Consider the following 23,604-nt stretch of genomic DNA (forward strand, 5'->3'; position numbering starts at 1 on the left):
CTCAACTAGAGCTACTGGCCTGACACCATTGAAACGTGTGTTAACTATCTATGGACAAGAGAGTGAAAGCGATTACATACCAATTTGGATCAACAGACATCTTTGTACCATTTTGTAAGAATCTAGTAGACTCATTTTGGTATGACGAGATCAACGAACCTAAGCTCTGATACCAACTTTGTCACAACCCTAACCCGCCGTGACTAACACCTACTCTAACTCTCCCATGGGAGAACCATTTTAACAGCCCAACAATAAAATCAAAATATATAAAAAAGATTAGATATGCGAAGAAGGATATAAACTAGAATAATGATTGAGTTCCCATAAACTAAGCAAAAAAGATCAAATATCAAGAAGTGCGAAAACACCCTAGGAAACTGAAAGTCGCCCATACCAAAACTCTAACAATGTCTGAAAAGGAAAGGGAAACACTCCTAGAAGAAAACATAATAATAAAATAGTGTCTAAAGTCTTAGTCCTGGAAAAGAGGACTAGAACATGGAAGATTCCATGGCAGCTTGAAACAAAAAACTCACCCTTGAACTTTAACAAGATTAATCTTCTAACCAAGGTATATGTCCTTTACTCAACAAAAAGGCAGAGCAAGAGTAGTATCAGTACACAAAAATAATGGTGTTCTGGTAGGATCACACGGTTAGCTAGTAAGTGGATCATAGACAAGTAAATTCAGCATAGTAGGCAATACATATACAAAATAAGTCAACAACATCTCAATATCACAACTCAATGTCTTCCACATATGCTATAATTTTACACAAGGGTCCTCTCAAGAGACCTACAAATAATCAACTTTGTGTCGGAACGTGACATCCAATCCAAGTATATGTCAGAAAGTGACATCCGATCCAAATACGTGTCGGAACGTGACACCTAATTTCAATATATCACAATCACAAGAACATTCAATGTTTACAATATTTATACCACTAAGAACAGGTCCATCACAATAATAGGCCAGAAAGTGATCATTTCATACATAATCTAGCATCTTTCCCTATTCATATACTCACATGCATATCATGAAGCAATTTAATAAGTATATGAAATACACACGGGAAACTAGACCATCACCTACCTCAAATTCAAGCTTTCACAACCTTACAATGCAAGATCCCTCCCTTTCAGCCTATCCAATCAAATTAGAGGTTTGACCTCCCATCATTCACTTGATCACCCTATACTTCACCTGACTCAGAATTCATCCAAGTCTGACCTAGGCAAAGTTTTTCTGAAGTTTTCTGGCCCGAATCCTTCTCCATTGGCCTATTTCTAATGATGGAGATAGATCACTATAGAATTAATACAAAAAACATAACAACATGTATGAGAAATATTAAAACATGAAGGATTGGACCGACTGATTGAGAGGGGTAGTGGTAGTGGGAAAACAGTTTTGTCTTTGCTCACAAGGCTTATCTTTATTCATAGTTGAAGTTTTTCATTTGTTGCAACATGTCTCTTACCTTTTTCTCACGTATACTAAAATTAACAAAATGTAAAAATACACGCCTAATACAACAACCCCTTTTTTTCTTAACCAATGGAGAATCAAGTGAGAGCTATACCTCTTCAATTTTCAAAAATCAAATCTTGAAAATAAATCAAAATTTTTTAAGGAGATAGATCTAAAGTCTGATCATTACATCAAGAAAATAGACAACTAGTAGGGTGACACGAGAGGGTCGAGGAAGGAGCATTTAATTTGTGCAAATATTTTAATGAAAAAAAAGTTTGTTTTTAGTGACGGAATTATAATTTTTAAAATATGAAAAAATCAACAGATAAAAAAGTCAGAATAGAGGTACAACATTTAATATATATATTAATCATATATAAATAATATAATTATTTGATGAAATAGATTTAAATAAACCCCCGTTTTACCTTTTGATTCCATGCTGGGAGAAAGAAAAGATGATTGGTCAAGGAAGGGGCTAGCTTTTGCCTTGCGATCTCATTATCATAACGTCTTTCGACTTTCTCGTATATCTCTCTTCATTAACTTTCATTCGTGCGATCAAGATTGACTTAATAAGATTGGAGACCTAAAGCTAAATTTTAAAAAGGGGTCCTAATATTCATTTATTTCATTAGTCTTGTTTAAAAAAAAGATCCTCACATTTATTTATTTTTAGGAATGCAACTATTTAATTTATTTAAGAGTTCTTGATTATCGGGAATATGTCATATTTTTCATTAATTTTTTTTAGATTTTTGTTTGGATGTTATTATCATCTAACTCAACTCTATTAGTGACTCGTTCATTTGAAGAACATTCTCTATATTTTTTGATTCAAGATTTTTATTATTTGTTAAAAATCTATCAAGTGTTCCTTTTTGGGATTAATTTAACTCTTCACATTTTCTCTTTTTTTCTCTTTTTTGTAAATTCGGAATCATATTTTCTAGTTGACATATTTAAATTGACTAAGTTTTAATAATAACTAAAACAAAAATATATATACTTATGAACTAAGAATATAAATAATAACAAATTTTCAAGAAAAACTATAAAATAATGTTAGAATAATAAAATTTAACTCAAAAATTTGATAAAATTGATATAACAATATCAAAATAGTATTGTATTCCTTCAATATTTGATTGTTTGTTGGCTTGTTGCACTTCTTAAAATTTTGAACAAAACACCAAAAAGTAGATTTTGTTCTTTTGTAACTTGTAAGCAACAGTAATTCAATAAGTTTTGTAGGAGAAAGATCAATATTGAAAAAAAAAATAACAAAATAGAGAATAAAAAAGATGAATATATGGTAAATAATAATATAGACTCAAATTATTAGAAAATATATAAGGAAGTACAATTTCCCACAAAAGGAAGCTATTTCCAAAATTATTCCATTCCCCTAGGAAAGTAGAAATTAAAGATACTTCGAATATTATTTATTCTTTACTTCTTACCCCTTTTTTAAAAATAAATAAATTAGAAGTATATATAATTGTTTTCTTAAAATATGTATAAGTCATTTTTCTTAAAATGGGGGCCCAAAAAAATATGGGGCGCCAAGTGTCACGACCCCAATCCGCCGTGACTGGCACCCACTCTAACTTTCCAATGGGAGAACCATTCTAACAGCCCAACAATAAAATTGAAACATGTACATAAGCTTATATATGCGGAAGCAGGATATGAACTAGAATAATGATTGAATCCCTATAAACTCAGCAAAAAAGATCAAATATCAAAAAGGGCGGAAACACCCTAGGAAACTGAAAGTCGTCCGTACCAAAATTCTAACAATTTCTAAAAAGGAAAGGGAAACACTCCCACAAGAAAACATAATAATAAAACAGTGTCTAAAGTCTTAGACCTAGAAAAGGGGACTAGAACATGGAAGAGTTCATGGCAGCTTGAAATAAACAGCTCACCCTTGAACTTTAACAAGATTAATCTTCTAACCAAGGTCTCTCCGCAGTCGGCTGAATATGTCCTTTACTCAACAAAAAGGCAGAGCAAGAGTAGTATTAGTACACAAAAATAATGGTGTTCTGGTAGGATCACACGGTTAGCTAGTAAATAAATCATAGATAAGTAAATTCAACATAGTAGGGAATACATATACAAAATAAGTCAACAACATCTCAATATCACAACTCAATGTCTTCCACATGCTATAATTTCACACAAGGGCCCTCTCATGGGACCTACAAATAATTAACTTTGTGTCGGAATGTGACACCCGATCTAAATACCTATCGAAATGTGATACCCGATCCAAATATGTGTCAGAACGTGACACCCGATCCAAATTATGTGTCGGAACGTGTCACCCGATCCCAAGATATTACAATCACAAGAACATTTAATGTTTACAACATTTATACCACCAAGAACAGGTTCATCACAATAACAGGCTAGCAAGTGATCATTTCACACATAATCTAGCATGTTTATCTATTTATATACACACATGCATATCATGAAGCAATTTAACAAGTATATGAAATACATATGGGAAACTAGACCATTACCTACCTCAAATTCAAACTTTCACAACCTTACAATGCAAGAGCCTTCCCTTTCAGGGTTCGTTCTTCTCGTTCTTGGTCTAGAAAACATTAAATACATATCAAGGATCAATATAATGACCTAACTATCAGGAAATATAACACAATTTCACTCCATAGGCCAAACCCATGATCCTAACCTTACCATAGGGCTATTTCCCACCATAGATTTTTAGTTCATACCCTCCCTCAATGATTATCACCCATACTTCTAGTTTCTAGGAATCAAAGTATTAATCTAGAGAGTAAAAACCTTACCATAAGAATAGAAATCAGTGAAAAATCAATAGAAATTGCCCTAGATTGCCTCTTTGGTTTTTAAAAATGGATTGTTGCAGAAAAGACTATTTCTGGTCTTTTTCACGACTTAAGTAGCGACTGTCCCGCTCTGGTGGGAATAATCCCGCTCTGGCGATGCTGCTCTGGTGGGAATAATCCAGTTCTGATGGGATATGCGGAAACAGTGAACTCGGAGTTTGTGCTCCAAGCCCTCATTTCTCAACACACCTATTTTAAAGATGCATTAATATTATACCCTTCATGCCAAATTCGATTTTGATAGTTTTACTCGCCTGAATGCGATTTAATGAAGCTATAAATGCTCCATATCATCTTGGCTATCAGTCTATTTAATCAAATTATAGATTTGACCTCCCATAATTCATGTGATCACCGAAGACTCTACCTAACTCAGAATTCATCCAAGTCTGTCCTAGGCTCAAATTTTTTGAAGTTACTACCCAAAGCTTTTCGGCCCTAAATCCTTCCCCATTGACCTATCTCTAATGACGGGAATAGATCATTACAATAGATACCAATTTAACCATCACTCATTTCCGAGTGACTAACTAGGGAAAACTGGGCTAAAGTAAAGATAAAGTAGTACTTGTTTCATCGAATAGTTGAGGATACTTGTCTCGCATGTCTTTCTCAGTCTCCCAAGTAGCTTCCTCTACCGAACAATGTTTCCATTGCAATTTAACCATATCGATCTCCTTAGTCCTCAATTTCCAAATGTCATGATCAAGAATTGCAACTGGCTCTTCCTCATACTGAAGCTCCTTGTCTAATAATATCGAGTCCCATTTAATGATATAGTCCTCATTCCCATGGTACTTTTTCAACATAAACACATAGAACACCGGGTGTACCCCAACCAATCTAGGTAGTAAGGCCAACCTATATTCCACTGGCCCTACTCAATCAAGAATTTCAAAAGGATCAATATAGCGAGGGCTGAGCTTACCCTTCTTGCCAAACCTCATCACCCCCTTAATGGGTGATACTTTTAGAAGTTCTTGCTCACTAGCCTTTAATGTCATATCACTTACCTTGCGATCAGCATACTCTTTCTGACAACTTTGAGCCGCTAGGAGCTTAGCTTGGATACTTCTTACCTTATCTTGAGCATACCTCACTAAGTCAACCCCCAATGGCTCTACTTCCATAGCTTGAAACCACCCTATGAAAGACTTGCATCCCCTCTCATACAGGGCTTTGAATAGTGCCATATCAATACTAGCATGGTAGATATTGTTGTAGGAGAACTCATACAAAGGTAAGAACTTGTCCCAATGTCCCCCAAAGTCTATCACACATACCCTCAACATATCTTCCAACACTTGGATAGTCCTTTCTGACTGCCCGTCTCTCTATTGATAGAAAGTTATGCTGAAAGTGAGTTGAGTACCCAACTCTTCATGAAACTTACCCCAAAATTTGGAAGTGAACTGCGTATCATGGTATAAAATGATAGAAAGGGGCACCCCATGAAGCCTTACTATCTTCTTCACATAAATTATGGCCAACTGTTGTGCATTGTAATCCACTCTAACCAGAATGAAGTGTGCTGACTTTATTAACTTGTCAACCACCACCCAAATAGAGTCACACTTTCCCAAAGTCTAGGAAATTCCACCACGAAATCCATGTCTATTCTCTCCTATTTCCATTCAGGAATGAGCATTCTTCTTTGCAACAAACCTGCAGGTCTTTGGTGATCATACTTCACTTGTTGGCAGTTTTGACACTTGGCTACATATTCATCTCTATCCTTCTTCATATCCAGCCACCAATATAGCCGTTTCAAGTCTTGATACACTTAGTCACTCCAAGGTGAATAGAGTATCATGAACCATGAGATTCAAATAGGGTCTTTTGAATTTGTCCATCTACCCGGGGAACACAAATCCTTCCCCTAAAATAAAGCACCCCACTTGCATCTAGTGTTGAGTTTGGAGCCTTGCCCATCAATACCTTCCCTCTATTTCATTTATGTATACATCCTCAAATTGTTTGGTCTTGATCTCTTCTATGAAAATGGGCTTTAGATCAACTCCGTCCATTATCCCACCTTTCTATGAGATGCCTAGCCTCATGAATCAGGCCTCTAAGGCTTGAATTTCTCTAGCCAGGGGCCGCTTAAGGGCCCCCAAATAAGCTAAACTGCCCATTTTCACCGGCTTCTTCTTCAATGCATCTACTACCACAGTAGCCTTGCCTAGATGGTACTAGATAATGACATCATAGTCCTTAAGCAACTCCATCCACCTTCGTTGTCTCAAATTCAAGTCCTACTAGGTGAACACATTTTGTAAGCTGCGGTGATTAGTAAAACCTCACACTTGACACTGTACAAATAATGTCTCTAAATTTTTACCGCAATTACTACCACTGCCAATTCCAAGTCAAGAGTCGGGTAGTTTCTCTCATTCACCTTCAATTGTCGCAAAGAATATGCTACAATATTCTTATCTTGCATCAACACAATACCCAAACAAGACTGTGAAGCATCACAATAAATAATGAAATCTTTACCTACGACTGCCAGGGTCAAAATTGGTGTTGTGGTCAGGAGAGTTTTGAGATTTTGGAAGCTCTCTTCACACTTGTCAGTCCACTTAAATAGTACTTCCTTTTTGGTCAACCTGATCAAGTGAGTAGCAATAGAAGTAAAGTTTTTCACGAACTGGCGATAGTAACTGGCTAGTCCCACAAAACTTCTAATCTCTATCATAGAACTAGGCCTAGCCCAATTCTTAACTACTTCAATCTTTTGTGGGTCCACCATTACTCCTTCTTTTAAAATAACATGGCCAAAAAAGGCAACTGGAGGTAGCCAAAATTCACACTTAGACAATTTCGTATACTACCTTTGTCTTCCCAAAACTCCCAATACAACTTGAAGATGATCTGTATGTTCATGTTCACTCTTTGAATACACCAATATGTCATCTATAAACACTATCATAAAAAAATCAGGAACGGTTTGAACACCTCATTCATCAAAATCATGAAGGTTGAAGGTGCATTGGTCAAGCCAAAAGATATTACTAAAAATTCATAGTGCACATACCTAGTCCTAAAAGTTGTTTTGGCATATCCTCAAGTATAATGTTCAACTGATGATACCCACACCTAAGATTAATCTTTGAGAAGACTGAAGCACCTTGTAACTGATCAAACAGGTCAACAATACAAGGCAAAGGGTATTTATTTTTTATAGTGACCTTATTTAACTGTCGTCAATCAATGCACATTCTCATACTACCATCATTTTTCTAGATAAACAACACTAGAGCACCCCAAGGAGAAGTACTAGGATAAATGAATCCCTAATCAAGAAACTTATGAATCTGAGCCTTAAGCTCTCTCAACTTTGCCGGAGCCATATGGTAGGGAGGAATGGAAAATGGACGAGTACCCGGTTCTAAATAAATACAGAAGTCTATGCCTTGGTCAGGAGGCATACCAGGCAAGTCTGAAGGTAAAACTTTCAAAAATTCACACACTATTGGAATAGACTCAATAGAAGGAGACTCTACCTCCACATTCCGGATTTGGGCCAAATAGGCCATACAACCTTGTCCCACCATTTTTTAGCCTAGAGAAAGGATATGACCTTAGCTGGCTTAGGCTTGTACACCCCTTCCCACTCTAACCTTTCCCTCCACGGGATCTCTAGAGCCACAGTGTTTACATTACAATTAAGTAAAGCAAAGTTGGGGGACAACCAAGTCATGCCTAAGATCACATCAAAATATGTCATGTCTAGGATCACTAAGTCAACCCAAGTCTAATATCCCATAAACACAACAAAATAAGAACGATACACATAGGTGACTATGACTGAATCTCCAACAGGGATGGAAATATAAATAGGGGCATCCAATATATCACCCAATACATCAAAACCCAAGGCAAATCTTACAGACACATAGGAATAAGTGGAACCAGATTAAATAAAACAGTAGCCATCCGGTCATAAACAAGAATAGTACATATGATAACTACGTCAGATGCCTCTGCCTTGGCCTTGCCTGGGAATGCATAAAAATGTGCCCGGTCATCCTGACGGTCCACCTCCCTACCTGGCTGGATAGCTCCCTGACCTGCATTACTACTACCCCGGCCTCTTAAATTTCCTCCTCGCCCACTTTGTGGATGTCCTCTACCACAGTTCCCTCCAGCTGCTGGGACCTCTGCTCGGGCCTGCTGGGGTGTTAAAACTGTCCCGCAGGGGTAAGGGCACTTCATCCGTATATGGACCGGCTCTCTACAGTTATAATAGCCATAATTAAAAGATAGGCAGCTACCTGAAAATGATGCTCCCTAGACTTCATGGGACTGATGCTATTGTAGAATACCTGAAACGTTGCTAGTGGAAAAGGGAAGTGCTGATTGAATTGGTCGAGTAGTAATCACCGGCCTGCCTGACCCTCTGAGATAAGACCCTAGAAGTTACCTGCACTTTTGGGCCCTTTATCTAAAGTGTTGGCTTGCCCATCCTTTCTCACACCTTCAACTTTTTTAACAAAATCTGTAACCTCATTAAAGCTCTTGCCGGACGAAGACATATGAACAGAAAGTACCTGCAACTCGGGTTCCAACCCCTTCATGAACAACTTGATCGTCTCCTCCTCAGTAGTGACCAGTTGAGTAGCGTATCTAGACAGTGCATGAAATTTTGACCTCATAAGCAGCTATTGATAACCCTCTCTACTCAAGGGCCATAAACTCATCTTATTCATATCCCTCAAGTTGCGGGACACACACTTCTCTAAAAATAGAGCATGGAACTAAGCGCAAGTGAGTAGGGGCAACACAAGCAAATGGCACTCCATATAGGCCCTCCACCACTGCTTGGCCTCTCCCTGTAGCTAGGAAGTCACAAACACTACTCTATGTTGATACACTATGCCCAACATGTGTAGCCTCTCATAGAAATCAAGATTAAACTCGTAGGCATTCTCAGTTTCAGTACCATGGAAAACTAGAAGTTTGAGCTTAATGAATTTGGTGAGCATGTCATGCTCAGTACCAGTCACACTAGTCATAGGACCCTTTAGTGGCCTGAAGAATGTATCTGTGCCTACCACTTCATCTATTAGCTGAACTACAATAGCAAATGAACAGTCAACATGAGCTAGTGTTACAGGCATGGTGGGGATGGCGTCAGTGCCAGCTAGCCCACTTAGGAATGCCATGATCAGCTGGGCCAAGATTGGATCCAAAAGGGGATATCAGCAGCCTCAGTTTAGGTACCCTCCTCTTGTTCTGTCTGCTCTTGTTCCTCTCCAACTTCTACCTCCCTCTCAAACTTATTCTGGAGAGTCGAAGGGGCCTCATCTGCTAGCACCTTCTCAATAGGAACCTCTTTTCAAGCAGGTGGTTCCCTCCCTCTGCCCCTGCCGTGCCTACCTCTCCTGCCTCACCCTCTGTCACGCTCTTGAATGGATGACTCTTCTTCGGGCTCAACTAGAGCTACTGGCCTGACACCATTGAAATGTGTGTTAACTATCTATGGACAAGAGAGTGAAAGCGATTACATACCAATTTGGATCAACAGACATCTTTGTACCATTCTGTAAGAATCTAGTAGACTCATTTTGGTATGACTTGATCAACGAACCTAAGCTCTGATACCAACTTTGTCACAACCCTAACCCGCCGTGACTAACACCTACTCTAACTCTCCCATAGGAGAACCATTTTAACAGCCCAACAATAAAATCAAAATATATAAACAAGCTTAGATATGCGAAGAAGGATATAAACTAGAATAATGATTGAGTTCCTATAAACTAAGCAAAAAAGATCAAATATCAAGAAGTGCTAAAACACCCTAGGAAACTGAAAGTCGACCATACCAAAACTCTAACAATGTCTGAAAAGGAAAGGGAAACACTCCTAGAAGAAAACATAATAATAAAATAGTGTCTAAAGTCTTAGTCCTGGAAAAGAGGACTAGAACATGGAAGAGTCCATGGCAGCTTGAAACAAACAACTCACTTGAACTCGAACAAGCTTAATTTTCTAACTGAGGTCTCTCCGTAGTCGGCTGAATGACATGTACTCAACAAAAAGGGAAAGCAAGAGTAGTATCAGTACACAAAAAAATGGTATCCTAGTAGGATCACGCGGTTAGCCAGTAAGTGGATTATAGACAAGTAAATTCAACACAGTAGGCAATACATATACAAAATAAGTCAACCACATCTTAATATCACAACTCAATGTCTTCCACATGCTATAATTTTACACAAGGGTCCTCTCAAGAGACCTACAAATAATCAACTTTGTGTCGGAACGTGACATCCAATCCAAATATATGTCAGAAAGTGACACCCGATCCAAATACGTGTCGGAACGTGACACCAAATTTCAATATATCACAATCACAAGAACATTCAATGTTTACAATATTCATACCACTAAGAACAGGTTCATCACAATAATAGGCCAGAAAGTGATCATTTCATACATAATCTAGCATGTTTCCCTATTCATATACACACATGCATATCATAAAGCAATTTAATAAGTATATGAAATACATATGGGAAACTAGACCATCACCTACCTCAAATTCAAGCTTTCACAATCTTACAATGCAAGAGCCCTCCCTTTCAGCCTATCCAATCAAATTAGAGGTTTGACCTCCCATCATTCACTTCATCACCATAGACTTTACCTGACTCAGAATTCATCCAAGTCTAACCTAGGCAAAGTTTTTCTGAAGTTTTTTGGCTCGAATCCTTCTCCATTGGCCTATTTTTAACGATGGAGATAGATCATTATAAAATTAATACAAAAAACATAACAAAATGTATGAGAAATATTAAAACATGAAGGATTGGACCGACTGATTGAGAGGGGTACTGGTAGTGGGAAAACAGTTTTGTCTTTGCTCACAAGGTAGTTGAAGTTTTTCATTTGTTGCAACATGTCTCTTACCTTTTTCTCACGTATACTAAAATTAACAAAATGTAAAAATACACGCCTAATACAACAACCCCTTTTTTTCTTAACCAATGGAGAATCAAGTGAGAGTTATACCTCTTCAATTTTCAAAAATCAAATCTTGAAAATAAATCAAATTTTTTTAAGGAGATAGAGCTAAAGTCTGATCATTACATCAAGAAAATAGACAACTAGTAGGGTGACATGAGAGGGTTGAGGAAGAAGATTTTAATTTGTGCCAATATTTTAATGAAAAAAAAGTTTGATTTTAGTGACGGAATTATAATTTTTAAAATATGAAAGAATCAACAGATAAAAAAGTCAGAATAGAGGTACAACATTTAATATATATTAATCATATATAAATAATATAATTATTTGATGAAATAGATTTAAATAAACCCCGGTTTTACCTTTTGATTCCATGCTGGGAGAATGTAACACCCCTCAAAATTTTTCCCTAAGGTTCGGACCTTCTTTGTACACGTGTAGGGTCTAACTCAATTATTTTGAAGTATGTGCTTGAGTTAAGATGAGTCCTTCAGAAATTGAAGAGTGTTGGAGGCGATGTGGGGTCATAGAGGACCCCTAGGACCAAGCTAAGTCCAAAAAGGTTCATCGTGGCTAAGTTAGGATGAGTTCGTGTATGGGGTCAACTTCTAATGACCCTATCTTTTGAAAGACGACAATCTGGGTGGCCCACGACCCATCAAATTAAAGGTCGTCGAGTCTTCTTTCCAACTCCACTAAGAATGTATATTTTGGAGTTTGGAGTCAAAAGATATGTCGATCCTAAGATTAACTAGCACGGCAAGAATTTCATTTATGGGCCTGGGTTACAACTGCTGGGGAAATACCCTTGGCGTTGTAAGGGCGCAACGCGCCACTATCATGCCAGAAACATGCCTTAGTAGTTTGTTCCTTGGTGCGATGCGCCACTATTGGGTAGCAGGGTTTTTCAAGCCTATTTTCCAGAACCCAGAAAATTTAGCCTTGGCGCTGTAAGGGCGCGGCGCGCCACTATCGCGGCAAGAACATGCCTCAGTAGTTTGGTCCTTGGTGCGGCGCGCCACTAAAAGTTGTGCAGGTTTTTAGGTGTAATCGGCCTGGCGATGTGCCACTATCGCGCCAGGAGCTTTTTTAGCCTATTTTCAGAACTTTTGAGAAGGGGCAATTTGGGAATTCACCCAAATTATATATGTATCATCCTTGGGCATTTTGGGATCACAATTTTCAGCCTCACTCTCTCTCTAAAATCCCTAGAAATCCCTCTTTCTTCTTCTTCTTCTTCTTCTTCTCCATTTCTAACAAAGATTTGTTCCAAGAGCTTCAAGATTCGAGTTTCCATTGAAGACCCAACAACAAGGTTTCTTCAAGAATCTATTCTAAGGTATGTAAGGCTATCCAAAACATGGGTTGAGTCCACCCATGTGCCCTACTCTTGGTTTGAGGTTAGAGGTCCATGAGAATGGAGTTTCTTGGTATGGTTTATGTGTGAATGAGTTTTATCTCTTATTAATTTGACTTTATTGGTGTTGACGTTGTTGAGCTAAGAAGTTTCTAATACCTTTATTTTAGTATGAGTTGATGGAGATGACTTGTTATTATGTTTTGTTGATCTCTTTAACCATGTGATTATGTTGCATAAGTCAATTTTCTTGAATGTGCTATTCTACTTGAATTGTTGAGTTAAAGCCTTAGAGTTGTGATGAGTCCTAAGGAGAGGTTATAAATGCTTATCTAAATGAGGCTTTATTGAGTTGATTGGAGGATAAAATGGATGAGTGGACGAGGTCCTAAATGGAACTTGCCATTATGACTTAATTGAGTTGAAATGAGAATAGAGTTGATGAGTTGGCAATGTCCCACATGAAACTAGCCGTGAGTGCTTGTTTGAGATGATTGGAGGGAGTCTTATGAGCATGGAGTCATAGGAGGAGTATCGAGAACCGAAGTGGGTAATAGTATAGTCCATACTCGAACCCCAGAAACTACGCCGCCAATGTAGGTAAGGATGGAATCGTTAAAGACGGATACTTCCTGTGGGATCGAACTGTTAAAGTTAGATGTTTCCCATCTTATTGTCCTAAAATGATAGGACTTGACTTATCGATGGTATCCACAATTAGGGAGGCGTTCATGCCCTGGCAAGGTATGGACGGACGTGGCAACAATGTCTGATTGTTGTACTATCACTGGCTCATAGGTAATGGTTGTCGGATAAGAGAAACTCCCATTTAGGTCTTGCTAGTATTCCAAGTCAGTTGAGTTGAGTGGCATGAGATTTGGTCCTGTCTAATACACGTCTTGTTAGACTTAAGACCCTTGAGTGAGTTGTTATGTATATATATATGAGTTGAGATCCTGAGTTGATATTGATGTTTTCTTGATGTTTATTTCATCCAGCCATTTTACATACTCGTACATTCCACATACTGACGCCATTTGGACTGCATCGTTTCATGATGCAGAGACAGGTACTAGAGATCATCAACTGGCACTCCGTTGAAGATCCACATACACTCCTAGATAGTTGGTGAGTCCTCCTAGTTTTCAGAGAATGTTGAGCATTCTTGTATAGTTTTGTTGTCGTTTCCTTCATTTTAATTGTTGGTAACCATGGGCTTGTTATTGGTACCTTCTAGACTTTGATAGAGGCTTCATAGACTAGAGTGGGGGAAGGTTGGACTGCTATTTTTGAGAAGTCTTACTATAAATGTTTTGATGAGTTGATAGTAATTGGCCCTCGGCCCTTATATTATGAATAGTGTGTCTATGATTGAGTCTTTCTCTGAGTGAATATGAATGGATGATAGTGTGACTGAATCAGGTGGTTCGCTTGAAGGTCAGAAATGGCTTTCGAGTGTCGGTCACGTCTAGGGAACCCTCCTAGGGCATGACAAACATGGTATCAGAGCACAGAGTTCAAGAGTCCTAGGGAGTCTATGAAGTCGTGTCTAGTAGAGTCTTGCTTATGGGTGTGTTGTGCCCCACACTTATAAGCAGGAGGCTATAGGACATTAGGAATTGTTTCACTTCTTTGATACTATGAATTCGTGCGATAGAGTTAAACTCTATAAAACTCTTTTCTAATTCGTGCATTTACACGTTACAGATAATGCCTCCTAAACGCACGGCTAGCCAGAGAAATGTTGATAACGCCGAGATGCCCCAATCAAAGGTACGCCCAGTAAGGGCTAGAGGCCGACCTGCCAGATACTCAGAGGCACCTCAAGTGCCAGCTACTCCACCTGCACCCACATCAGAGGCAGAATTTCGAGGGGCAATTGCAATGCTCACTTAATTAATGGCTACCCAGAATGGTAACCAGAGTTCGCTGACTCTTAGCTCTAGTTCCCAAGAGCAGTCTGCTGCCACTAGAATTAGAGACTTTCTGAGGATGAATCTTCCAGCATTCACGGGTTCTAAGGTTGATGAAGACCCCCAAAATTTCATTGATGAGATGTGGAAAATCCTAAAAGCTATGCATGCTACGGAGGTTGAAGGGGTTGAATTGGTGTCTTATCAACTCAAGAATGTGGCAAACATCTGGTATAACCAATGGGAGCAAGGTAGGGGTGCGGATGCTGAACTTGCCAGGTGGGATGAATTTGAGGGAGCCTTTCTTGACCACTTCTTTCCCCGAGAATTAAGGGAAGCGAAAGTGGAGGAATTTGTGAATCTGAAACAGGAGGGTATGACTGTTAAGGAGTATGGCCTGAAGTTCATCCAGCTATCCAGGTATGCTCCAGAAATGATCCCAGATGTGAGGTCAAAGATGAGGAAGTTCATCTCCGGATTAGGGAGGCATGTGAAGAGGGAATGCAAAGCAGCATTGTTGATCTCGGATATGGATATTTCCAAATTAATGGTGTATGCTCAACAGGTGGAGGATGAGAAGAGGAAAGACAGAGAGGAGCATCTGAGCAAGAAGGTAAAATCAGCTGGCCATGAGAATGAACAAAAGCAAATCAAGGTCAATAGGTCCTTCTTCCAGAAGAGGCCTTCCAACTATGTCTCATCCACCGCCAGTGCACCTATGCCGCAGAACAGGTATGATCGGCAGGGACAGAGTCACCAAAATCTCAAACCCCAGGGTTCTCAATCCCATTCCAGCGTAAGTCAAGGCTCGAGAGGGAAGCCACCATGCGGCAAGTGTGGTAGGCTCCACTTGGGAGAATGCATAGGTGAAGGGTTGGTTGTTATAAATGTGGCCAAATGGACCATTTTCAGAGGGAGTTTCCAACAGGGGGAAATAAAGCCCAGCATTCTACCACTGCACCACCGGCTAGAGGTAATCAGTGGGGCACTACTTCTGGCACCAGCAGAGGTACAAACCGTTTATATGCCATGGGTAGTCGCCAAGATCAAGAGAACTCTCCAAACGTCATGACAGGTATGATTTGAGTCTCTTCTCTTGACTGTTATGTTTTAATGGATCCGAGTGACACACTATCCTTTGTAACTCCTTACGTGGCTAGTAAATTCAATAAAATTCCTGAATGCCTTCTTGAGCCTTTCAGTGTAGCTACTCTGGTCGATGATTCTGTCTTAGCTGAGAGAGTCTATAGATATTGCACTGTGTCAATTCATCATGAGGATACCTTGGCCGACCTAGTTGAGTTGGACATGATTGATTTTGATGTGATCCTTGGCATGGACTGGCTTTATGTGTGTTATGCCTCTATTGATTGTAGAACTCAGGTTGTCAAGTTCAAATTCCCGAACGAAGCTGTCATAGAGTGGAGGGGTAGTCCTATTATGCCTAAGGGTAAGTTTATTTCTTACCTTAGGTCCAGGAAGCTAATCTCAAAAGGGTGTATCTATCACATTGTCTGAGTAAAAGATGGCAATGTTGAGTCTCCATCTCTCGAGTCGTTCCCGATTGTCAATGAGTTTCCCAATGTCTTTCCCGAGGATCTGCCTGAAGTCCCTCCTGATAGGGAGATCGACTTCGGGATTGATGTTCTTCCTGATACCCAGCCTATCTTAATCCCTCCATATAGAATGGCTCCAGCCAAGTTGAAAGAGTTGAAGGAGCAGTTGAAGGACTTGTTAGATAAGGGATTCATTAGGCCGAGCGTCTCACCATAGGGTACTCTCATCCTATTTGTGCAAAAGAAAGATGGGTCCCCTAGGATGTGCATTGATTATAGGCAGTTGAACAAGGTCACCATAAAGAACAAATACCCTCTCCCTAGAATAGATAACTTATTTGATCAACTCTAGGGTGTATCTATCATATTATTCGAGTAAAAGATGGCAATGTTGAGTCTCCATCTCTCGAGTCGGTCCCGATTGTCAATGAGTTTCCCGACGTCTTTCCCGAGGATCTACCTGGAGTCCCTCCTGATAGGGAGATCAACTTCGGGATTGATGTAATTCCTGATACCCAGCCTATCTTAATCCCTCCATATAGAATGGCTCCAGCCGAATTGTAAGAGTTGAAGGAGCAGTTGAAGGACTTGTTAGATAAGGGATTCATTAGGCCGAGCGTCTCACCATGGGGTGCTCCCGTCCTATTTGTGCGAAAGAAAGATGGGTCCCCTAGGATGTGCATTGATTACAGGCAGTTGAACAAGGTCACCATAAAGAACAAATACCCTCTCCCTAGAAAAGATAACTTATTTGATCAACTCTAGGGTGTATCTATCACATTATCCGAGTAAAAGATGGCAATGTTGAGTCTCCATCTCTCGAGTCGGTCCCGATTGTCAATGAGTTTCCCGACGTGTTTCCCGAGGATCTGCCTGGAGTCCCTCCTGATAGGGAGATCGACTTCGGGATTGATGTTCTTCCTGATACCCAGCCTATCTCAATCCTTCCATATAGAATGGCTCCAGCCGAGTTGAAAGAGTTGAAGGAGCAGTTGAAGGACTTGTTAGATAAGGGATTCATTAGGCCGAGCGTCTCACCATAGGGTGCTCCCGTCCTATTTATGTGAAAGAAAGATGGGTCTCTTAGGATGTGCATTGATTACAGGAAGTTGAACAAGGTCACCATAAAGAACAAATACCCTCTCCCCAGAATAGATGACTTATTTGATCAACTCCAGGGTGCCACTTGCTTCTCAAAGATAGACCTGAGATCCGGCTACCACCAGTTGAAAGTGAGGGAGTGCGATATTCCAAAAACAGCGTTTCGGACCTGTTATGGCCACTTTGAATTTTTGGTCATGTCCTTTGGATTGACTAATGCCCTCATAACTTTTATGGATCTCATGAACCGAGTGTTTAAACCACATCTTGATATGTTTGTGATTGTATTCATAGATGATATTTTGGTTTACTCCAAGAATGAGGAGGAGCACGCCCACCATCTTAGAGTCGTCTTGCAAACTCTGAAGGACTAGGTATTGTATGCAAAGTTCTCTAAATGTGAATTTTGGCTTGCATCAGTGGCTTTCCTAGGCCACATTGTATCTGGAGATGGTATTCAAGTTGACGCTCAGAAGATTGAAGCGGTGAAGAATTGGCCAAGACCCACATCCCCGACGGAGATAAGGAGCTTCTTGGGTTTAGCCGGCTATTATCGAAGGTTTGTAGAGGGATTCTCATCCATATCATCACCATTGACTAAGTTGATCCAAAAGAAAGCTAAGTTTTAATGGTCCGATGCTTGTGAAGAGAGTTTCTAGAAATTGAAGACCAAGCTAACCACTGCTCCTGTTCTAACTTTGCTCGATGGAACAGAGGGCTTTGTGGTCTACTATGATGCATCCAGGATTGGTTTGGGTTGTGTGTTGATGCAAAGGGGGAAGGTGATAGCCTATGCTTTAAGACAGCTTAAGATTTATGAGAGGAATTACCCAACTCATGACCTTGAGCTGGCAGCTGTGGTGTTTGTGCTTAAAATTTGGCGCCACTACTTGTATGGAGTGCATGTTGATGTATTCACCGATCACAAGAGCTTACAATACGTCTTTAGCCAGAAGGAACTCAACCTGAGGCAAAGGAGATGGCTCGAGCTACTCAAGGACTACGACATGAGCATCCTCTACCATCCAGGTAAAGCTAATGTTGTTGCTGATGCTCTTAGCAGGTTGTCTATGGGTAGCACTGCCCAGGTGGAGGAGGGGAGGAGAGAATTGGCGAAGGAAGTACATAGATTAGCCCGATTGGGAGTCCGTCTTAAAGAGAAAAATGAAGGCGGAGTTACTATTAAGGATGGGTCTACATCCTCACTTGTGGCAGAGGTAAAGGAGAAGCAAGACCAAGATCCCGTCCTTCTCAAATTAAAGGGAGTTGTTCACAAACAAGGGGTAATGGTTTTTACCAAAGGGAGAGATGGTGTGTTGAGGTACCAAAATAAATTGTGTGTGCCTGATGTCGATGATGTTCGAGAGAGGATTATGGCCGAAGCGCATAGTTCTAGATACTCTATTCATCCAGGCTCTACGAAAATATACCATGACTTGAGGTAAATCTATTGGTGGAGTGGGATGAAGAGAGATATTGCGGAATTCATTTCTAAGTGCCCAAATTGTCAACAGGTGAAGGTTGACCATCAAAGGCCATGTGGTTTAGCCCAAAACATAGAGATTCCAGAATAGAAGTGGGAGATGATCAACATGGACTTTGTTACAGGGTTGCTGAAGTCCCGGAAGCAACATGACTCAATCTGGGTGATTGTGGATAGAATGACGAAATCAGCTCACTTTTTGGCAGTTAAGACTACTGACACCGCAGAAGATTATGCAAAGTTATACATTTAAGAGATCGTCAAATTGCATGGAGTCCCCTTGTCCATCATCTCGGACAGAGGAGCTCAATTCACTTCCCAATTCTGGAGATCTTTTTAGAAGGGACTGGGTTCAAATGTGAACCTTAGACGGCCTTTCATCCCCAGACAGATGGCCAAGAAGAGCGCACCATTCAGACGTTGGAGGATATGTTGAGAGCTTGTATACTTGACTATAAGGGGAATTGGGACGATCACTTACCTCTCATAGAGTTCGCCTATAATAATAGCTATTATGCGAGCATTCAAATGGCTCCTTATGAAGCTTTATATGGGAGGAGGTGTAGATCGCCAATTGGATGGTTTGAGGTTGGTGAAGTTGAGTTGATTGGACCTGATTTTGTTCACCAAGCCATAGAAAAGGTAAGAGTTATTCAAGATAGGCTAAGGACAGCCTAAAGCCACCAAAAATCTTACACCGATGTGAGGAGGAGAGACTTGGAGTTTGAGGTGGATGATTGGGTGTACTTGAAAGTGTCACCCATGAAGGGCGTCATGAGGTTTGGAAAGAAGGGAAAGCTTAGTCCTCGATATATTGGTCCTTACCGGATTTTGAGGCGGATTGGGAGTATTGCTTATGAGTTGGAGTTACCCTCAGAGCTATCCTCTATTCATCCGGTGTTCCACGTTTTGAGGTTGAAAAAGTGCTTAGGCGATCCCTCATTGGTAGTCCCCATTGATAGTATTGGAGTTAAGGATAGCTTATCCTATGAAGAATTTTCGGTCCAAATTCTTGATCGCCAAATTCGCAGGTTGAGCAACAAAGAGATCGCCTCAATCAAAGTCCTGTGGAGAAACCAATTTGTTGAGGACGCCACATGGGAAGCGGAGGAAGCTATAAAATCTAAATATCCCCATCTATTCGTGCCTACCGACGGGAATGTTGAAGGTAATGTCCATTTCCTTGACTTGAATTTGTTTGCGCATTTTGAGTTTGATTGGTAATTGTTTGAGAAATTGATTGGTTGATTGACTAAGTTCTGATTGAGATTTGTACCCCGAGTCCATTCTTGGTTGCTCGTCATTCGAGGACGAATGATCCCAAGGGGGAGATAATGTAACACCCCTCAAAATTTTTCCCTAAGGTTCGGACCTTCCTTGTACACGTGTAGGGTCTAACTTAATTATTTTGATATATGTGCTTGAGTTAAGATGAGTCCCTGACAAATTGAAGAGTGTTGGAGGCGATGTGGGGTCATAGAGGACCCCTAGGACCAAGCTAAGTCCAAAAAGGTTCGTCGTGGCTAAGTTAGGATGAGTTCGTGTATGGGGTTGACTTTTAATGACCCTATCTTTTGAAAGACGACAATCTGGGTGGCCCACGACCCATCAAATTAAAGGTCGTCAAGTCTTCTTTCCAACGCCACTAAGAATGTACATTTTGGAGTTTGGAGTCAAAATATATGTGGATCCTAAGATGAACAAGCACGGCAGGAATTTCATTTTCGGGCCTAGGTTGCAACAGCTGGGGAAATAGCCTTGGCGCTGTAAGGGCGCGACGCGCCACTATCGCGCCAGAAACATGCTCAGTAGTTTGGTCCTTGGCGCGAGGCGCCACTATTGGGTAGCAGGGTTTTTTAAGCATATTTTCCAGAACCCAAAAAACTTGGCCTTGGCGCTGTAAGGGTGCGGCGCGCCACTATCGCGCCAAGAACATGCCTCAGTAGTTTGGTCCTTAGCGCGGTGCGCCACTAAAAGGTGTGCAGGTTTTTAGGCATAATCGGCCTGGCGCTGCAATGGCGCGATGCGCCACTATCGCGCCAGGAGCATTTTTAGCCTATTTTCAGAACTTTTGAGAAGGGGCAATTTGGGAATTCACCCAAATTATATATGTATCATCCTTGGGCATTTTGGGATCACAATTTGCAGCCTCACTCTCTCTCTAAAAGCCCTAGAAATTCCTCTCTCTTCTTCTTCTTCTTCTCTATTTCTAACAAAGATTTGTTCCAAGAGCTTCAAGAATCTATTCTAAGGTATGTAAGGCTATCCAAAACATAGGTTGAGTCCATCCATGTGTCGTACTCTTGCTTTGAGGTTAGAGGTCTATGAGAATAGAGTGTCTTGGTATGGTTTATGTGTGAATGAGTTTTGTCTCCTATTAATTTGACTTTATTGGTGTTGACGTTGTTGAGCTAAGAAGTTTCTAAAACCTTCATATTAGTATGAGTTGATGGAGATGACTTTTTATTATATTTTGTTGATCTCTTTAACCATGTGATTATGCTGCATAAGTCAATTTTCTTGAATATGCTATTCTACTTGAATTGTTTAGTTAAAGCCTTAGAGTTGTGATGAGTCCTAAGGAGAGGTTATAAATGCTTATCTAAATGAGGCTTGATTGAGTTGATTGGAGGATAAAATTGACGAGTGGACGAGGTCCTAAATGGAACTTGCCATTATGACTTAATTGAGTTGAAATGAGAATAGAGTTGATGAGTTGGCAATGTCCCACATGAAACTATCCGTGAGGGCTTGTTTGAGATGATTGGAGGGAGTCTTATGAGCATGGAGTCATAGGAGGAGTATCGAGCACCGAAGTGGGTAATAGTATAGTCCATACTCGAACCCCAGAAACTACGCTGCCAACGTAGGTAGGGATGGAACCGTTAAAGTCGGATGCTTTCGGTGGGATCGAACCGTTAAAGTCGGATGTTTCCCATCTTATTGTCCTAAAATGATAGGACTTGACTAATCGATGGTATCCATGATTAGGGAGGCGTTCATTCCCTGGCAAGGTAATGACGGACGTGGCAACAACGTCTGATTGTTGTACTATCACTGGCTCATAGGTGATGGTTGTCGGATAAGAAAAACTCCCATTTAGGTCTTGATAGTATTCCGAGTCAGTTGAGTTGAGTGGCATGAGATTTGGTCCAGTCTAAAATACTTCTTGTTAGACTTAGGACCCTTGAGTTAGTTGTTATATATATATATATATGAGTTGAGATCCTGAGTTGATATTGATGTTTTCTTATTGTTTGTTTCATCCGGCCATTTTACATACTCGTATATTCCACGTACTGACGCCATTTGGCCTGCATCGCTTCATGATGCAGAGACAGGTACTAGAGATCATCAACTGGCACTCCGTTGAAGATCCACATACACTCCCAGCTAGTTGGTGAGTCCTCCTAGTTTCCGGAGGATGTTGAGCTTTCTTGTATAGTTTTGTTGTCGTTTCCTTCATTTTGATTGTTGGTAGCCATGGGCTTGTCATTGGCACCTTCTAGACTTTGATAGAGGCTTCATAGACTAGAGTGGGAGAAGGTTGGACTACTATTTTTAAGAAGTCTTATTATAAATGTTTTGATGATCTGATAGTAATTGGCCCTCGGCCCTTATATTATGAATAGTGTGTCTATTATTGAGTCTTTCTCTGAGTGAATATGAATGGATGATAGTGTGACTGAATCAGGTGGTTCGCTTGAAGGTCAGAAATGGTTTTCGAGTGCCGGTCACGTCTAGGGTACCCTCCCGGGGCGTGACAGAGAAAGAAAAGATGATTGGTCAAGGAAGGGGCTAGCTTTTGCCTTGCGATCTCATTATCATAACGTCTTTCGACTTTCTCATATATCTCTCTTCATTAACTTTCATTCGTGCGATCAAGATTGACTTAATAAGATTGGAGACCTAAAGCTAAATTTTAAAAAGGGGTCCTAATATTCATTTATTTCGTTAGTCTTGTTTAAAAAAAAAGATCCTCACATTTATTTATTTTTAGAAATGCAACTATTTAATTTATTTAGGAGTTCTTGATTATCGGAAATATGTCATATTTTTCAGTAATGTTTTTTTAGATTTTTGTTTGGATGTTATTATCATCTAACTCACTCTATTAGTGACTCGTTCATTTAAAGAACATTCTCTATATTTTTTGATTCAAGATTTTTATTATTTGTTAAAAATCTATCAAGTGTTCCTTTTTGGGATTAATTTAACTCTTCACATTTTCTCTTTTTCTCTCTTTTTTGTAAATTCGGAATCATATTTTCTAATTGACATATTTAAATTGACTAAGTTTTAATAATAACTAAAACAAAAATATATATACTTATGAACTAAGAATATAAATAATAACAAATTTTCAAGAAAAACTATAAAATAAAGTTAGAATAATAAAATTTGACTCAAAAATTTGATAAAATTGATATAACAATATCAAAATAGTATTGTATTCCTTCAATATATGATTGTTTGTTGGCTTGTTGCACTTCTTAAAATTTTGAACAAAACACCAAAAAGTAGATTTTGTTCTTTTGTAACTTGTAAGCAACAGTAATTCAATAAGTTTTGTAGGAGAAAGATCAATATTGGAAAAAAATAATAACAAAATAGAGAATAAAAAAGATGAATATAAGGTAAATAATAATATAGACTCAAATTATTAGAAAATATATAAGGAAGTACAATTTCCCACAAAAGGAAGCTATTTCCAAAAATTATTCCATTCCCCTAGGAAAGTAGAAATTAAAGATACTTCAAATATTATTTATTCTTTACTTCTTACCCCTTTTTTTAAAATAAATAAATTAGAAGTATCTATAATTGTTTTCTTAAAATATGTATAAGTCA

General features: G+C 39.5%; 1 pseudogene; it reads right to left on the reverse strand.

The window, feature by feature from the left end:
• Window positions 1-4,913: 4,913 nt before the first annotated feature.
• On the reverse strand, window positions 4,914-9,491 carry LOC129883600 (uncharacterized; annotated as a pseudogene).
• Between the last annotated feature and the right edge of the window lie 14,113 nt (window positions 9,492-23,604).

This window comes from Solanum dulcamara, chromosome 3 (assembly GCF_947179165.1).
Source record: "Solanum dulcamara chromosome 3, daSolDulc1.2, whole genome shotgun sequence".
NCBI lineage: Eukaryota > Viridiplantae > Streptophyta > Magnoliopsida > Solanales > Solanaceae > Solanum > Solanum dulcamara.